This window comes from Aptenodytes forsteri, unplaced genomic scaffold (genome assembly GCF_000699145.1).
Source record: "Aptenodytes forsteri isolate BGI_AS27 unplaced genomic scaffold, ASM69914v1 Scaffold57, whole genome shotgun sequence".
NCBI classification, from domain to species: Eukaryota; Metazoa; Chordata; class Aves; order Sphenisciformes; family Spheniscidae; genus Aptenodytes; species Aptenodytes forsteri.
In genome coordinates this window covers 4,267,770-4,284,243 of record NW_008796220.1, presented here as the reverse complement: position 1 = coordinate 4,284,243, position 16,474 = coordinate 4,267,770, and the positions used below count along the sequence as shown (strand labels likewise).

Below are 16,474 nucleotides of genomic sequence, written 5' to 3'. Positions count from 1 at the left end.
TCTTGTGCACCCCCAGCCTACTCGCTGGTGGGGTGGGGTGAGAAGCAGAAAAGGCCTTGACTCTGTGTCAGCACTGCTCAGCAACAGCAAAAACATCCCTGTGTTATCAACACTGTTTCCAGCACAAATCCAAACCATAGCCCCATACTAGCTACTATGAATTAACTCAACTCTATCCCAGCCAAAACCAGCACATACAGAAAACATACTTTTAAGTCCAGCAGTAGTATCAAAGGCAGAAAAGTAATTGATAGGTTACAAACAACAGGAAATTATTTGAGACAAAAGCAGTGGCCACAACAAAAGACCAAAGAAAGACCCAAAGATGAAAGGAGGAATGCTTGAGCGACTTTCTTGCCTGGCTTGAGTCAGTAATTGAAGTGGTGACAGGTAGGAAATACTCAAAGTCTAACACAAGACTAGCAATGGCAAATATAACAAAAAATATAGTGGAATGAGAGTTATTTTAGATCTTATCTTTTAATCTGTGAGCAACAGTTATATGAAGAAAATCTTGCAAACAGATTCAAAGGCTGAAGATTTATTTAAGAATTTCATTAGCAGAAACCAGAAAGAACGATCAGGTACTGGGAGAGACTGGTACCACCAGACCTTCCTAATACAGCTAAGATATGAAGGTTGAATACTTCAATACGCAGTTAAAAGAAACCTTCCTAATCTAAGATATATAAAAGGAAAGAGGATGCAAGGAAAAAAGCAAGATGCCTATGTGAAAAAACAGGAGCAGAGACCTGCAAATAATCAGAAACGATTTGCAATAAATAGACATGGGTAAAGAACTGATGCCAGCCACGCTTAAAAGAGTGGATGGTGACATTTTACTTCACATATCCGAAAGTACACTGTGACCATAGCGTCAAGTGAAGCTGCTTTGCAACAAGGGGAGGAAAAATAACCTCTCAAGAGTCTACCGCTACAGCAACCAGTGATAAATCTAGTTTTGACAAAGAACTGCAGAAGAAGGGGTCAGTAAGCACTGCATGGATAAGCCAACAATTGCTTTCTCCATATTTAACCTACTAACCTTTAGAACATCCTTGTAAAGTAAGGACTATTTTTTTTTCTTCTTGTTAAAGATGAACTGCAGCGTTAATTATCCTTCCTTAGGGCATTAAAAACCACATTAAATCCAAACTAAGTTAAAGCAAATTCAGGAATCCCTGGTCTCCACACCCACAGGCGGTCCACTATACCACAAACCTGTATTTCACATCAGTCCTCTAACAGTAGGAAACTGCTCTAAAGTTCATTTTCAAAAGCACACATCAGGATCCTCTGACGTATGTACCCATCACCACTGCCAGCAATCTCACCCTGAGCATCATCATTATGACTCTCTGACATTTTGGACGTTAAGATTTTACAAAGGAAGGAATTTCTAAACAAGACACATATCGGTTTGGATCTCTGAAAACCAACACTAATCGATGCAAACTTTAATACGTGCACATTAATAACGTTCATAAGAGTCTGCAATTAACATTAAATGTTAATAAGAGTTTACAATTTTTACATCTCTGCCCAAACAGCTGGCCTGAATTTCAGTGGTTGGAAAACGACACTGCCCACAGATCTCATCTCCAAAGTACCACTATAACCAACCTGAACACGCCCAAGACTCCTATTCATTGGCTTCACAACAAGTAAGGCATTTTTCTTTCTTTGTTTTTGTTGTTTGTTAAGTCAGCCTCGTATATCCAAACTAACAGACAGAGTCTGTGCTGTGACAATACCAACAAAAAAAACTCCAGGACACTTCAGCTTGTTTTGAGATGAGGCCACCACCAGCTGCCAGCCAGCAAAAACGAAATGAAGATCTGACATTAACTGCAGCTGGAAATTTTAATATTTTTATTATGCCAGTCTGCTGCAGTTCAAGGCTTGTCAGTGTTTCCATTAGCAACACAGATTTTATGCATTTGTGACTTGGCAGTAGAAGGTCAATACAGACTGTCTCTTGGCATAAAACACACTCAACTGGGAAGTAACCACCCAGTCTTTCTGTTACAGACTACAGCACTAGTCATAAAGGTTTGAAGTTTTCATAAGCTCCGCTAAACGCGTACTTCACAACACTTACAAAATTTGCCGAAATCACTACAGGCCGATATGCAAAGATGCGTATAAATCTAACTCAATGGCAAAAAAGATTGGAGTGATCTTAAGGGGCTACTGTTAAACTGTGACAGGTGCAATTAAAACAGTTCGTCAGGGAAATGTATATATTTATATATATTAAAATCTCAAAATCATTCAGGTACAGCAACATGTGAAACAAGAATTATTCTTCTTTATACACAGACAAAAATCTAACACATCTAAACTCATCTATAGCCTCATGATGCCTATTAAAATAAACAAATAAGCAGGCGGTCCTGACCTACTTTTTAAGCGAGCAAGCAAGCAACCTTCCCACCATCAGCCGCGTGCCCATGCATCACTCCAGTGGGGACAGCAGGATCCTCCCCACTTCCCTCGCCCGAAGCGAAGAGCACTAAAATCAGCAGGGCACTGGAGATAGAGAAAGCGGGTCAGATCATCTGAAAGGACATGAGTAATAGACGGTTATAAATATGAAGTCTATTCCTGAATTACAGTGCACAGAGAAGTTCATTATCCAGCAAACCTAAATCCTTAGCTAGATTCTTCAAGCATAAATATTAAGACTTTAGCTGCCCATCTCCTTCTATATATGTCATTATACCAAGAACAATCATCTTTAGACTTTTTACATTATTTCCACTGTAAACTACAAAACATCAGCTTGTACAAAAGCAACGCGCATTTCTGTTATTGGCTGAGTACATTTTAAAGCAAGATCTCATGGAGCAGTAAATGGTCTCAATCTCTAAAGAGGCCGAGATGAAGAATACACAAAGGTAAACATCTGAGCCTCCACATACGATTCTCTCATCCCTTTTCCCCTTTTTTCATCTCTTTCCCTCCCCATCAGAACAGCAATAAAGAACCCATGAACTCGTAAATTAAGTTTATGATTCATATTTTACTGGGCAGAAAACAAGGAAGTCAGAATTGAACCTATCACTTATTTTAGGGGAAAGGGAGGAATTGGAAGCTTGTGGTAAGTCTAGAGGCAATAGTTTTATTCACACAAGTTTGTCTTCTTCCCCTCACAGCCTGCAAAACCCTGTCACTGAAGAATCCCAGAATCGTTTGGGTTGGAAGAGACCTTAAAGATCATCTAGTTCCAACCCCCCTGCCGTGGGCAGGGACACCTTCCACTAGACCAGGTTGCTCAAAGCCCCATCCAACCTGGCCTTGAACACTTCCAGGGATGGGGCATCTACCACTTCTCTGGGCAACCTGTTCCAGTGCCTCACCACCCACATTTTTTCCAGAATTTACCAGAATTTTTTCCTGGTATCTAATCTAAATCTACCCTCTTTCACTTTAAAGCCATTACCCTTTGTCCTGTCACAACAGGCCCTGGTAAAAAGTCCCTCTCCAGCTTTCTTGTAGGCCCCTTTCAGGTACTGGAAGGCTGCTGAAGGTCTCCCTGGAGCCTTTTCTTCTCCGGGCTGAACAACCCCAACTCTCTCAGCCTTTCTTCACAGGAGAGGTGTTCCAGCCCTCTGATCGTCTTCGTGGACCTCTTCTGGACTCGCTCCAACAGGTCCGTGTCCTTCTTATTTTGGGGGCCCCAGAGCCGGACACAGGACTCCAGGTGGGGTCTCACCAGAGCAGAGTAGAGGGGCAGAATCTCCTCCCTTGACCTGCTGGCCAAGCTGCTTTGGACGCAGCCCAGGATACGGTTGGCTTTCTGGGCTGCAAGCGCACATTGCTGGCTCATGCTGAGCTTCTCATCCACCAACATCCTCAAGTCCTTCTCCTGTGTGACTATATAAATACATATAAAAATCTGTACAGCTGCATACAGATGAGATATTGTCAGCCATAATCTGTTCAAGTGCAATGAAACACCGTAGTTCCTGGAACACAAAAATCTTCACAAAGCTAATTATTTAAGCATCCATTTCCTCTCGCATTTACAGTCTTAGTTACAGCAGCAGACAGGCAGGCACAGGGCAGCTTTAACAGCTCCAGTCTCTTAAATCTAAGATATCCCACATCCTTGCATTTTGCCAATGCCTCCTCCTTGAACAGAAAACATGTTTTCTCATCCTTAATGCAGGCGCCCACAGAGGCAAAATATTTAATAAAGGCAAAGAAAGATTAATAATTTGCAGCTATTCAGGCAAAATATTTAATAAAGGCAAAGAAAGGAATAGCTGCAAATTATTAATCTATCTGCCCCATTCCTTTGCCACACTTGCCATGAACTAAAAAGGGACAGATCAAGACAATTTATGAACCAAAATAGCTGAGAAGCTCCTGAGCTCTTTCCCTGGAGCATTCGGAGGTCAGAGCAAGTTGCTTGACAGAATTGCTCAGCTGAGAGGGGCCTCCGACTCCCCAGAGGATTAAACGTTATTATTGAAAATAGAAACAAATCACTTTAAAGATGAAAGTAGTTACCATCTGAAGAATGGACAAACTTGATAACCTTTGTTTTGCAAGACAAATTACCTCCTGGGCAATTTAACATGTGTCACAGGTTGATTTTTTTGGGCCTAATTTATGGCCGAAGTACGGACCATTTAAAAATAAACCCAGTGATTTACTGTTAAGGGCTGGCCTGATCAGGCTGAACCAACAGTAAGGCAGGATCACTCCTCATCTTTGCCTCTTCCAAAACTGAAGTTGCTTCATATTCTGACTGCTGTACACGCCAGTCAAAGGCATTTCTGTTCAAGACGAAGGTTAGAAAAAAGTTTCCAGCTGACATGAATCCCCAGCAGTTTTCACAGGAGCTACAGACGCATACTGCTATGGAAGCGACGGTTGCTGTAGTTCTTCAACACAGCACACTACTCATTCAAAAGCCATTATCATCTGAGCATGGCTTTGGAAATTCCCCTAAATGTTTCTTATGAGAGTTTTACGCAGTACTATCCATTTACATCTAAAAGTTTTCACGTGCTTTAAACATGACAGTACAGAAAGCAAGGATGCAAAGTCCGGTAGATAATCTTATCCACTTATCCACCAAGCAGAATTTCGTAAGTGGTTGGAGAAGTATTTTGAGAAAGTTGAATTATTAATATTTGTGCCTGCTGCAGATTTAAATCAGAACTTCTAACTTTTTCCCCCAAGAATAAAATATAATTAGCTACAGAAGTGACTCAAGCCAGGCTCACACTTCTCCAGTTTGCAGACAGAAACCCAATGTTTCCTTCTATTAAATCACACCCACATCACGTCACTCAGCATGAAGTTTAACAAGTTACCAATATTTTTACATCTGTTAGAATCTATGCTAAATATAGATCATATAATCACACTACCTCCCTGTTAGGAAGAAAGGCATCATCAATAAGGCAATCCTTCTCACACTACATAACTCGTGGAATAAGCAGGATCTCTGGGAAGCATAAAAAAAAATTACTGAGTCACTTCAGACTTACAGACTAAAACTTGAGCCATTGAATAAATGTAATATTTGAAGGTGAAGGACAGGCAAACAACTGGACTTTCCTAAATAAGGAAAACTCATCTCTACAGAGGGAATGTAGAAGCAGGCTTGGAATTTCAGATCTTGATACAGCTTTTATATATATATAAATATAATAATTATTATACATGCCTTTTTTTTAATATATATAAAAATAATTAATTTTTATTGTGGAGAACTGCATACCTGTAAAGCTTGTGCCAAACAAGTGTCAAAACAGATTCTGATCTGAGGTCTTGTTAATATTTACAAAATACGAGAGACCTAAAAACGTGTAACGTCTTAGCATCCTAAGAAGCTTTTGCCAATGTTAAAAAGACTCTTTCCATATGCTTTCAACAAAGACCAAAGCCTAGATACAGAAAAGCACACAGTCAGATCACCAGGCCTACAAACAGTGAAGCAAAGAATCCTAAATTAACAGGAGTAACTAAAGGAAGCACAAATGTTTACATCAATGTCTCCCAACCATTTAATTAAGAAAAAAGTTAGCCTTAAAATACTTTGAAAAATAATACCTTAATAATATTTTATGGTGCTGCCACATTCACAGCCAGATAAAAACATCTTAAAGTGTTAATTGCATTTCTTTTCTATTCTACTTGCTTATACATATGACAATTTAATTATATTTCTTTTAATTGTTTTATAGACTAACAGTTAGTGTCCTGTCAACCACCAGCCACAAAACAGTACTTTAGATCAATGAAACCAAGAATCGCACGTGGCAGAGGGCAAGACATAGATCCAGCTCCTGCAGCACGTGGTGTTTTATCAAGCTTCCCACACAAGGGAAGGCAGGAAGACACATTTCCTTCCCTTCTCCCTGTTAAGTGCCTCTATTGCTGGTCCAGAGAAATGTGTGATCCATTAATCACTACAGGTCCACTTCAATGTTTAACTCATAACATCCCTTGTTCCTTCTCGCCATCATCCCGGCTTTCTGCATCCGCTGCCGTACTCAGCTTTCTTCTTTCCTGCATCCCTTTTTCAGGGCACCCATCTCTCTCCATTCCCTGTAAAACCTCCAGCACTTCACTCGTGGCCACCTCTGCACAAAGGTTAAAGCAAGTCAAAACATTGCCACACCTACGTCCCATCACAACTCTTGCCTAAGACACAAAATTAAATGCTTATGAGATTTGCTGAATCAGGGCTAAAAATATAAACCTCAAAATCTCAGTGAAGATTAAAAGAGGTTTGAAGATTACATTTTATCAAAGATTCACATATTAACTAACATTTTTAACTAAAAACACATCTTGCTTTCTGCTGCTGTTTTATAAGGAGAGGGAGGTGACAGGGCACCTGCCAGTCATCATCAGTTTCTAACAGTCTGAAAGCTTATTACACCAAGTCTAAAGCTAATGTACTCACATACATACACTGAAATAATATTTTTAGGATGTGAAAAGTACACAAAAAGCTTGTTAAGCCTAGCAAACATTTATCACATCTAACTGAGACCAGTTCATTGTAATAGATAGAACTCAGTGTTCAAGGAATGAAAACATAAATTCAAAAATAAATTTAATAGTGAAAACACTACAGTAGAGGAGAGCTAACTTCCCCCCTCCAAAATGATGACCCATGCAAAAAAAAAAAAATATTCACAAGTGGTTCAAACGTTATGAGATGACAGGCCAGATGAGCTAGCCTCACGCAAGTTTAAGTTTCAAATTCACAAGTAGATTACTTCATTCAACCTCATAAAAAAGCAGAAGAACAGATTTAATATTAACTGTGTTCGGTGTACACACATGTTGATTTATTAGACATATGGCAAAGTACTAAAAAAACAGCGCTGGAATGCACACGGAGAGCCTCCCAGGGTGTAACAAACATTACACATTACATTACCTGGATAACTGACCTTTTTGGTATTATTACATATGCTAATTCCAGAGTGCATATTTATGGCTGTATTTTAGACTTCAGTATACAGTAAAGGTCTAAACTTAAAAGTAATTTTTCTGCACACATCCAGTCAGTTATCGCTGACCAAGACACTGGTGATGCTTTGTGGAGTTTACTCAATAAGGGCTGCAAACACCATCTGATGCAACACACCCTGTTTGCAAGCTTCCAGCCAGAGAATGGTTACCCTTCTCCGGTGCTCGGAGAGGAAGTTATAAAATTACACATAAATCAAGTGTAAAAACTAAATAAGGAAGGGCAAAAAAGCAGACTGTTTCATGTGGTTAAAGGAGTAACTACTTGTATATATACCTGTTGCCCCTTCCAGACTAGCTTGTGCAACAAACCATTACACCCAAACTGGGCAGCACTATGAGTATCCAGAAGTGTGCAGTTACAACAGGGCAACATCACAAGCCGATACGCCATTTAGAAAATGAGGTGCGTGTACAATCAAGAAACTTGAATCAGAGAGAATAATTAGCATATTAAGCAGGATTCACACAAGTCATTAATCACGTTTTATCCTGCCGTCCTTCGGAACAGTACCTCAAGTTCCCTGCCACACCAGTACTGCCACTGAGGCAAAGTTTAGGAGCTCTTTCCATTTCTCCCATGCTCTTAGCAACACAGTATTTTAAAATACAGAATATATAAATAGATTTTAAAATGCTAAATATTAAAAGAAGCACCAGTGTTGTTTTCATTCTGTGTTCACATTCAGCCATGGAAGACTTCACGATACTACAGATTTTTACTCTTACAGTGAAACAATGATTTTCAAATGCAAACTGAAAGCTTCTTGAGTGATTTTTTAAGCAGGATTCACACAAGTCATTAATCACGTTTTATCCTGCCGTCCTTCGGAACAGTACCTCAAGTTCCCTGCCACACCAGTACTGCCACTGAGGCAAAGTTTAGGAGCTCTTTCCATTTCTCCCATGCTCTTAGCAACACAGTATTTTAAAATACAGAATATATAAATAGATTTTAAAATGCTAAATATTAAAAGAAGCACCAGTGTTGTTTTCATTCTGTGTTCACATTCAGCCATGGAAGACTTCACGATACTACAGATTTTTACTCTTACAGTGAAACAATGATTTTCAAATGCAAACTGAAAGCTTCTTGACAGGTGATTTTTTTTTTTTTTTTTAAACATTTTAAAGCATGGATGCTCATCTAGAACAGGGAAAGGGCCACATCATTTCATCAAGTTTTCTGCACTTAAATAGTTAACTTCTGAGGAAAAAATTTGTGACATTTCAGATCTAACAGTCCATCAAGATAAGTAATTCATACAGCCACATAACTTTCTCATGCCATATCTTTACAATCAACATACCTGTACTGCCTTGGAATATGAAATATCACAGATCCCCAAGCAACACCGATATGGCAATAAAATCCCAGTGTAGACACAGTGACGATATGAAAAGACAACCTGGCACACAGGTGTCCACAAGCAGCTGTGTTGGCATAGCTGTGTCAGCCACAGCAGCTCTACGGTTCAAAGTCTCAGATTATCTGCAAGCTCAAACCAACCTCAAAACTTCGCTTTCCCCCCCCTCTTCATGCCAGATACAGTCAGTTTACAGAGGGAACTCACAGGATCGGGGCCCAACTAGTATAAACCCAAGCAGTCAATCCACTGATTTGACTGCAAAAAAAAAAAAAAAAATTAAAAAAATCACAGGAATAAGAATAATCCATGATGAGCTCTGAATCCCAGCGACAACTCATATATGACTACATGCCTATACACACACACACACATATATATATATATCTCAGTGCCACTGGCTATATCTGCCAATGTTTTCAGCTGTTGTTTTGTTTGGTTTTTTTTTAAATCTTATTTTTCAAAACAGTGGTTCCCCTTCATAAGCAAGGGTCACCCAAGCCATTTACCCTGATGTTCCGGTTGGAAGAAACCCGTTTCCTTGTTTATTCAGGCCAAAATAGCTGGCTAGTAGAGACCCATCTCTCACCCCACAAGCACAGGAATCACTATCACCGTTCTCGCAAATCACAGGCACATGCCGATGGACGGGATTAGCAGGAGCAGCTCAGGCAAACCCATGTGGCACCCCCTGATAACACACTCTCCAGTGGCACTATTTTCTCCAAAAGCCAGAAGAAAAATCAGCAGGAACGATGGATGGCACCATCGTATTGGCAACAGGTCTTAAAGCACCAGCCTGAACTCTCAGCTTCACTCCTTGCCAGGAAACAAAGAGCCAGCTTACACCCATTGTTTCTCTCATATACTCAGCACTGAAACCAAAATTACTTAATATGGCTTTTCAATCTTGCATGTTATCTCCGTTTCTGAAAAACGAGAACTGCCAGCTTCAAAGCAAGCATTGCCTTCTTTGTGGCAGGGCTGCCTACCTCTCCCCAGGAAGCTAACGACACCTCTGAGCTCCTCAGTCTCACCTCCCTACACAACCCACTGCAATTACAGTTTCCTCAAAACAACAATAAAGCAAAGGAAAAAGCTGTAAAAAGCGAAATATCATTTACCAATAGGATTGACAGATTACTGCATATCTAATTTTCTCCAAGCCTTACGTGGATGCAAAGAATTCGGACAGAACACCTAGCATAGGAGCAAACCCCAAAATTCTGGAAATAGATACATGTTTTATTCCATTTTATAAAGACAACCTAATTACTTCAAACTAGATGCATATGGCTTATCCTATATACACTGTTTAAAAGCTTGCAGTTATTAATTTGTTTTTTTTTAATTAATGTTACTACACTATTTAATTGTGCCTAGGTTAGAATTAAGAATGACCCAGAAGAGAATGACACTGTCTCGCCCGCAATCCCTCCAGACTCCACGATTCCTGTTTAAAGTTCCGGGAGAGGTCAATTTTCTATTTCTGTAAAAGAATTACAGAAGACACTACACTTGAAGGAATTTTCAGCCAAAACTTCTCTCACCAGTTCACAGCACGCTCGGTGCTTAACAGCATCCCACCAGCGAGAACTCAGGAAAGAGGCAGCAAAGACACAAAGACACAGCCTTAAGAAGGTAGGTCAGCTGTGCTAATACCCTGAAGTTTTGATGTAGGGGGGCTTTTAAGGGAAGAAAAGGGGCCTGGGTTTTGTTTTGTTTACATGGACAAACACATAGACCAGGAAGTTGAACAAGGAAGTAACCCCTAAAAACAAACCACCCTTTTTTAAGGAAATTCTTCATGCAAGCACCATAGTTGTCTGCAGTTCCTAAGCGTCTCTATACACTACAGAATGGTGGATAAGCTAAACCAAACCCAAGTAACTTTATTACAGAAACAACTCTAAAAATTATACTGCAATCACAACTTAAATTTGTGCTGCTGTTCACGCTCATTACCCCGAAACGCAAAGTCTGTTTACAATATTTGATGTTAAGAACATATAGAAAATAAAGCAAGCTTACCGCTTCCAAGGACATATTTGCTTGAACACACCCAGTGTTGCAGTTTTTTTTATTTAGGGGGAGGAAGAAAAATGTCACAGCGAGCAAAGTTCACGTGTTAACCTGAAAAGGATCCAGGCTCGGCACTAAGCTAAGTGGGAGCAGCTGCACACACCTGCGCAGGCAAAAAGTTTTCTCTGAAGGAGTTCTATCGCAGACATGTCCTCTGCTGAGCGGGCGGCTGAAGCGGTGCATATCTCAAACACGGTTGTAGAAGTGTCCAGCTTGCTCACCAGAATGCCCCCAAAGCCTACCGGCAAATTTTTCTACCTTAACTGATGAAAGCTGCTAATTAATCTATCCGCTGCTCCTCCCTCATTTGAGTTACTGCCTTGAGCTTATGATCGAACTGGTTTTACTACCATGAAAAGCCATATTACTCACAATATAGCTAGTTACAAAACTAAGATAGCAATAAATGAAATAAAACAAGGAACTCAAGTTCTTAAAAACCTTCTCAGCTATGCACAGACAAAAACCTGCAAAAATGAGCAGAAGGATGAACGCCAAATCATCACTTCCAGCTTATCAACACAATAGTTGGCTGAATGAATAGATAAAACAAGGAACTCAAGTTCTTAAAAACCTTCTCAGCTATGCACAGACAAAAACCTGCAAAAATGAGCAGAAGGATGAACGCCAAATCATCACTTCCAGCTTATCAACACAATAGTTGGCTGGAGAATGAATAGATCTACTATAAATAAATAAATAACAAAATACAAACAAAGAAACAAAAAAACCCAACCCAAAACCAAAAAGCCTTCCACATCCCACACACCTTAACATCTCCCAAACCCTCACATATTCAATCTAATAGCATCACTGCACCGCTCTAACCCATACTGGAGAGGAATGTCAGTGTGCACATTCCGCACTGTGATGTATTTTAGAAAGGAAAAGCCACTCTCAAAGAAAAGAATGGAAGTCTGCTAGGTTTCCACTGCTAATTCCTTTCAGGAATTTATGAAGTTGTTTAATTTAAATTGCCCGTACAGGAAGAGGGAAAAAATGGCAATAACAATGTCAGGAACAAGAACTCTTATTCAAATATTTCAACCCCACTAAAAACATATATACACACAGTTCAAATGGGAATTTCAAATCAGGTTTTGTTAATAAAATTGAAAGTCTATGCACTCCAAAATCCAACACTGCAATACGGGCAGAAAATCTTTAAAAAGGCCTATTACTGAAAAGTGAATTCAAGGAGATTAGCTTCACAAGCGGGCAGTGTAATCGCTTGTACCTTTTTTACCTACTTGTTTTCAACTATACAGTCACCGCAAGCTTCTCCACCACCCCTAAGCTCTGGTTTCAGGACTGCTTCAGACGTCCCACGCTCTGACTTCCCTCCCAGCCTTTACAATACCTCCCACTCTCCATCCAATGCAGTGACACTGTCACACTAATATCTGAGGATGTTTTGGAGGCTATATGGGGTTCCCCTTAACAGAGCCTACCTGTTCTCTTTCTTCTAATGCAAAACAACGCAGGTGGAAGTCAGCACCAAGCAAGAACTGTAGCTTTTGGGACAGACCATCTCAGACTGCTGGTTAACCCATCAAGTGACGAGCTCGCAGAAAATGCCCAGGTCCCAGCTGGCACGAGGAACCAGGCACCACCAAGCTCCAATCCTTCTTCAGGATCTCACCATCAATGGGCAAAAAGTAAGGGTAGAAGCCGAAAAAAATCCAACCAAAAAGTTACCAGCAGATGTTATAAGGTATCGAGCATCAGCTTCACATCAGTATCCACAGGAAGCTTCCATACATTCCCTTCCACATATGAGTATTTCAAAGTCATAGTGCTTAGCTCACCTACTTGTCTGTACAACAAATTAACCCATTTGAAAACAAAGTCAGCTTCCTTTGCTGCAGTTCTAACAGCAAAGACCCAATCACTACTACTGCATGAAACATAAACCCACTACCACTACATAAAACTACTTTGCAGTATTTAGAAGACCTGAGAAAAAAAAGACGACACAATCAAAAAGCTGTTTCCTGCACAACTCAAAATGAAGTTGGTAGCACTTGGTCATACTTCAAACAGAAAAGACGCATTTGTCAAAGCATGGAAAAGTCAAAGTATGAGGAGTGGTGTAAAATGTCAGTAATCCTTTGTATCAGAGGAGCCCAGAAGGAGGGAACAGAAGGGGACTGATCTGCTTTAGTGGTGACGATACAGTTCGAGTCTGTAGTATCCAACACATCCAGGCTGCATGCAGCTATAATCCTCCTGTCGGCGTTTTGGTTGTCCTTCAAACAGGCAAGAAGCAGCTGCACACTGCCTGGCAGCCAAGGACAGTTTGCAGCTGCCACCAAGGCAACAAGCTCTTTTCCTGCCCTTGGACAGGATGAAGAAGAGACAGACTAACAAAATGAGCAAAAACCAAACTAGCTGGAATTAGCGCCTCCCTCCCAATTCTCCTGCAGTTGTCTGATGAAAACCAAAGGCTTCTTTTAAAGAACTCATTTATCTTCTCTAAAAACATTTAACATTTGAAAAAGAAAACATGTCCATCTTCACCCAGTTTAATCTGTCATATTTATTACATTTTTAAGTATTTTATACGTGAAGAGGCTAGGCAAATCTAGTGGATAACACATGCACTTTTAGCTTCAAATGCTAATCTTTTTCAGATCAGCGCAGATTATAATTTACCATCCAAATTCTGCATGGAGAGGTTATACCCTGGCCTCAGTTCAATTCTTAACGAACCAGCATATATATCACAAAAAAAAACCCACAACAAATTTGTCCATATAATGAGTTCAGACCAGATCTCCATCTAATGCATGAAATTACACTCATAACAAGAGAATAAGAAAATCCTTTCAGGAAGGAATAAATATTAAAGTACAGTCCCAGAATTTTGCATCCAAACATGTAAAACTTGATGCAACCCTTGGTCCTGTCCACACCAATTTGCTCTCCGTGGTCACGTTTCTACTGAGCTGACCTGGGAGACCCACCCCATGCACCCAAGGTCCCCCCCAGTCCTCCCAGCCTAGTGTCCTTCCAGCTGTTTCCTCCTCACTGCATCCTTCAGACCTTCAGCCTCCTTTCCCTCTTGTGTGGGTCATGAGAAGTTAGCAATATTTGTCCCTCTTCAGCATCCTTCTTGTCATTACCCCTCCCAATCAACTTGCTACACTTCTCTACTCTCAACTCTACACCCCCTTGCAGATGCTGTAAGGAGGTTACTACTTAGAGCAGTAAGACACCCCTTCCCATAGAAAGCTCAGAGGACACAGAGGCCACCACCACCTGGTGGTGGTGAGCTACTGGGCAAGGCGGCAAATGAGTAAATCCATTTCTCAAGAGACCTTCCTTGTTCACAAGGCTGCAGGTACAACCCTGCTTCAGCTTGTTTCCACCTCCCTCCTGCAGTTCATCTACACCTTGCGGGTGTTAACATTGCACCAGGCCAAGCTGGAGCATTTGAGTTTAGTTGTTGAGGCTTGCTATTTGCAGCAGTCCGGTCATAGTACCGTTTCATAGATCCTGCACTATCAACAACCTACTGCAGCAGCAAATGAGAACAGTTGAGGGGCAGGCAGAAAAAACCCACTTTTCTGCAACAGCCTTCCCAGAAAAAGTCTCTCAAACTATCACTACCTGTAAATTAACTTTTAAGAAGAAACTGTAATCAAATTGGCCATGAAGAAAACCATGACTTTCACTTCCCTAACAAGTAATGCTTTCCCATCATCTCACCACTGCATGACAGTCTTCCAGCCTACGCATACCGTCTTAAAAGAAAAAGTTCCCAAGATCAGCCTTATAACTGCACAGCCTTATAACTGCACTCCACTCAACACCAAGAAGGCAAGTTATCCCCTGTTGTCATGAAACCAAAGAGATAATTTTCTTCTACGCAACTTCTTTCCACTTCTCCAAATCCCTACATCTTGTAGAAAACCAACTGTCCTCTGTAATTCAGGATATCTGACCATGCCATGCACATACTGAACAGCTGTATAGTTAAAAATACCTGGAGCTGAGATGCATAAAGATTGTTCAGGATGGAAATAATTTAAAATTAAGTTTATGACAGCCACAGCTGCAGAAGGGCAAGAAAACACCCAACAAGTATGTAGTATTTAACATGGAAACAAGCCACATCCAACCCCTCTTTGCTGTTCAGTAGACTGATGGTCTTGATGACACAAGAACCAGAGAAGAGCCATGTCTGATGCTTTCTTCCTATATGGCACTTGAGTACTAATTAAGTATATCACCAACACAGTAATCATCAAAACACCACTTAAGGTAAAAATACTATTTATACAGGACTCAAAACCCAAAATGGATTTTGAACTAAACTACAAACAACTTAAAAATATTAGACAAGTGAAAGGCATTTGTACAAACTTTTCCTTGGTAAAAGACCCTCTGAGAACAACTGGATTATTCCCATCAGTTTTAAAAGGTAGATACTTAAATCCCTCAGAAATAAATAAAAAAAATGACTAATTTTGCTTTTTCAGTAAGATGAGCAGAAAAATTGTCAAATTTAATGTAAGCAAGTGTAAAGAAGCGTTTATAGCACTGGACAAATTTCCCCTTAGGTTTAACGATGTGAAAATACCACAGTAAGATACATTAGAGAATTCCGTTTTGCAAAGAATTAATTTCACTTCAAAAGAGACAGGAATATCTAAATTCTCTTTGATTATACTTTACGGAAGTTACTAAAAGGGTTAGAAAGCATAAAGAAGCAATGCATAACATCTCCGTAACACTTGCGTAGTTTAGATGAGAAAATATCTACAGCTCAGCAGACTGAATTTCAGAAGTTACACGTGGAATAGCGTAGCTATTTTGCTACTTTGCAGTAGCTAGCTGCTTTGCAGACTTCTTCATTGTAAGTAACTAATATACAGGTGCATACTCAATTTAGAGTATGCATTTAGAAAATTTGTAGAGAACACAGGAAAAAATGTGGAAGGTGCAAACAAGAACTTCAATTAAAATTAGGACACAAACACAGAATAAATATAAAAGGTTAAATAAAAGGTTTGAGAAGCAATATCTCACAGCAGAAGACAACTACCGCAAGTCAGTCACGTAGCACTGAGCGAGACAGAGATCGCAGAGAAGAGGATGGTATTTAGAAAGATGACGACTAATCCAAAGACACGACAGTGCTGCAGCCCAGTGGAGCACTTACCTCACACTCTTCCCATTTCAAATATTTGCTGCTGACAAATGGGGAGCCCAGTCAGGAAACCAAACAAGCTGAAAGCCAACCTGATTTCAGTTACCTTTTAGCTGGACACGTTCCCTGCCCTGCCCCTTTGCACAGTCACAAGAAAGGCAGTGCCAGCAGCAGGGAGTCATGGGTAGGGCAGAATTGCTCCTTCAAACAAAGCAGCTTAATCCAGGCTCAAGCACCCACACAACCACAGCCTGAGGATGTAGTTTTTCATTATAGCTGCACTGACTGAGCTGTGACCCCACTTTCCCAACTCTCTCATGACTTGATGTCTTCTGCGGGTAGGTATATGGGATTTTTTTTGTGG

The 16,474-nt window shown here is 40.3% G+C and overlaps 1 protein-coding gene across 1 annotated transcript in view; it reads right to left on the bottom strand.

The window, feature by feature from the left end:
* CD2AP (CD2 associated protein) overlaps nt 1-16,474 on the bottom strand; it is a 135,764-nt gene that overhangs the window by 48,175 nt on the left and 71,115 nt on the right. The gene's annotated exons all lie outside the window — the stretch shown is intronic.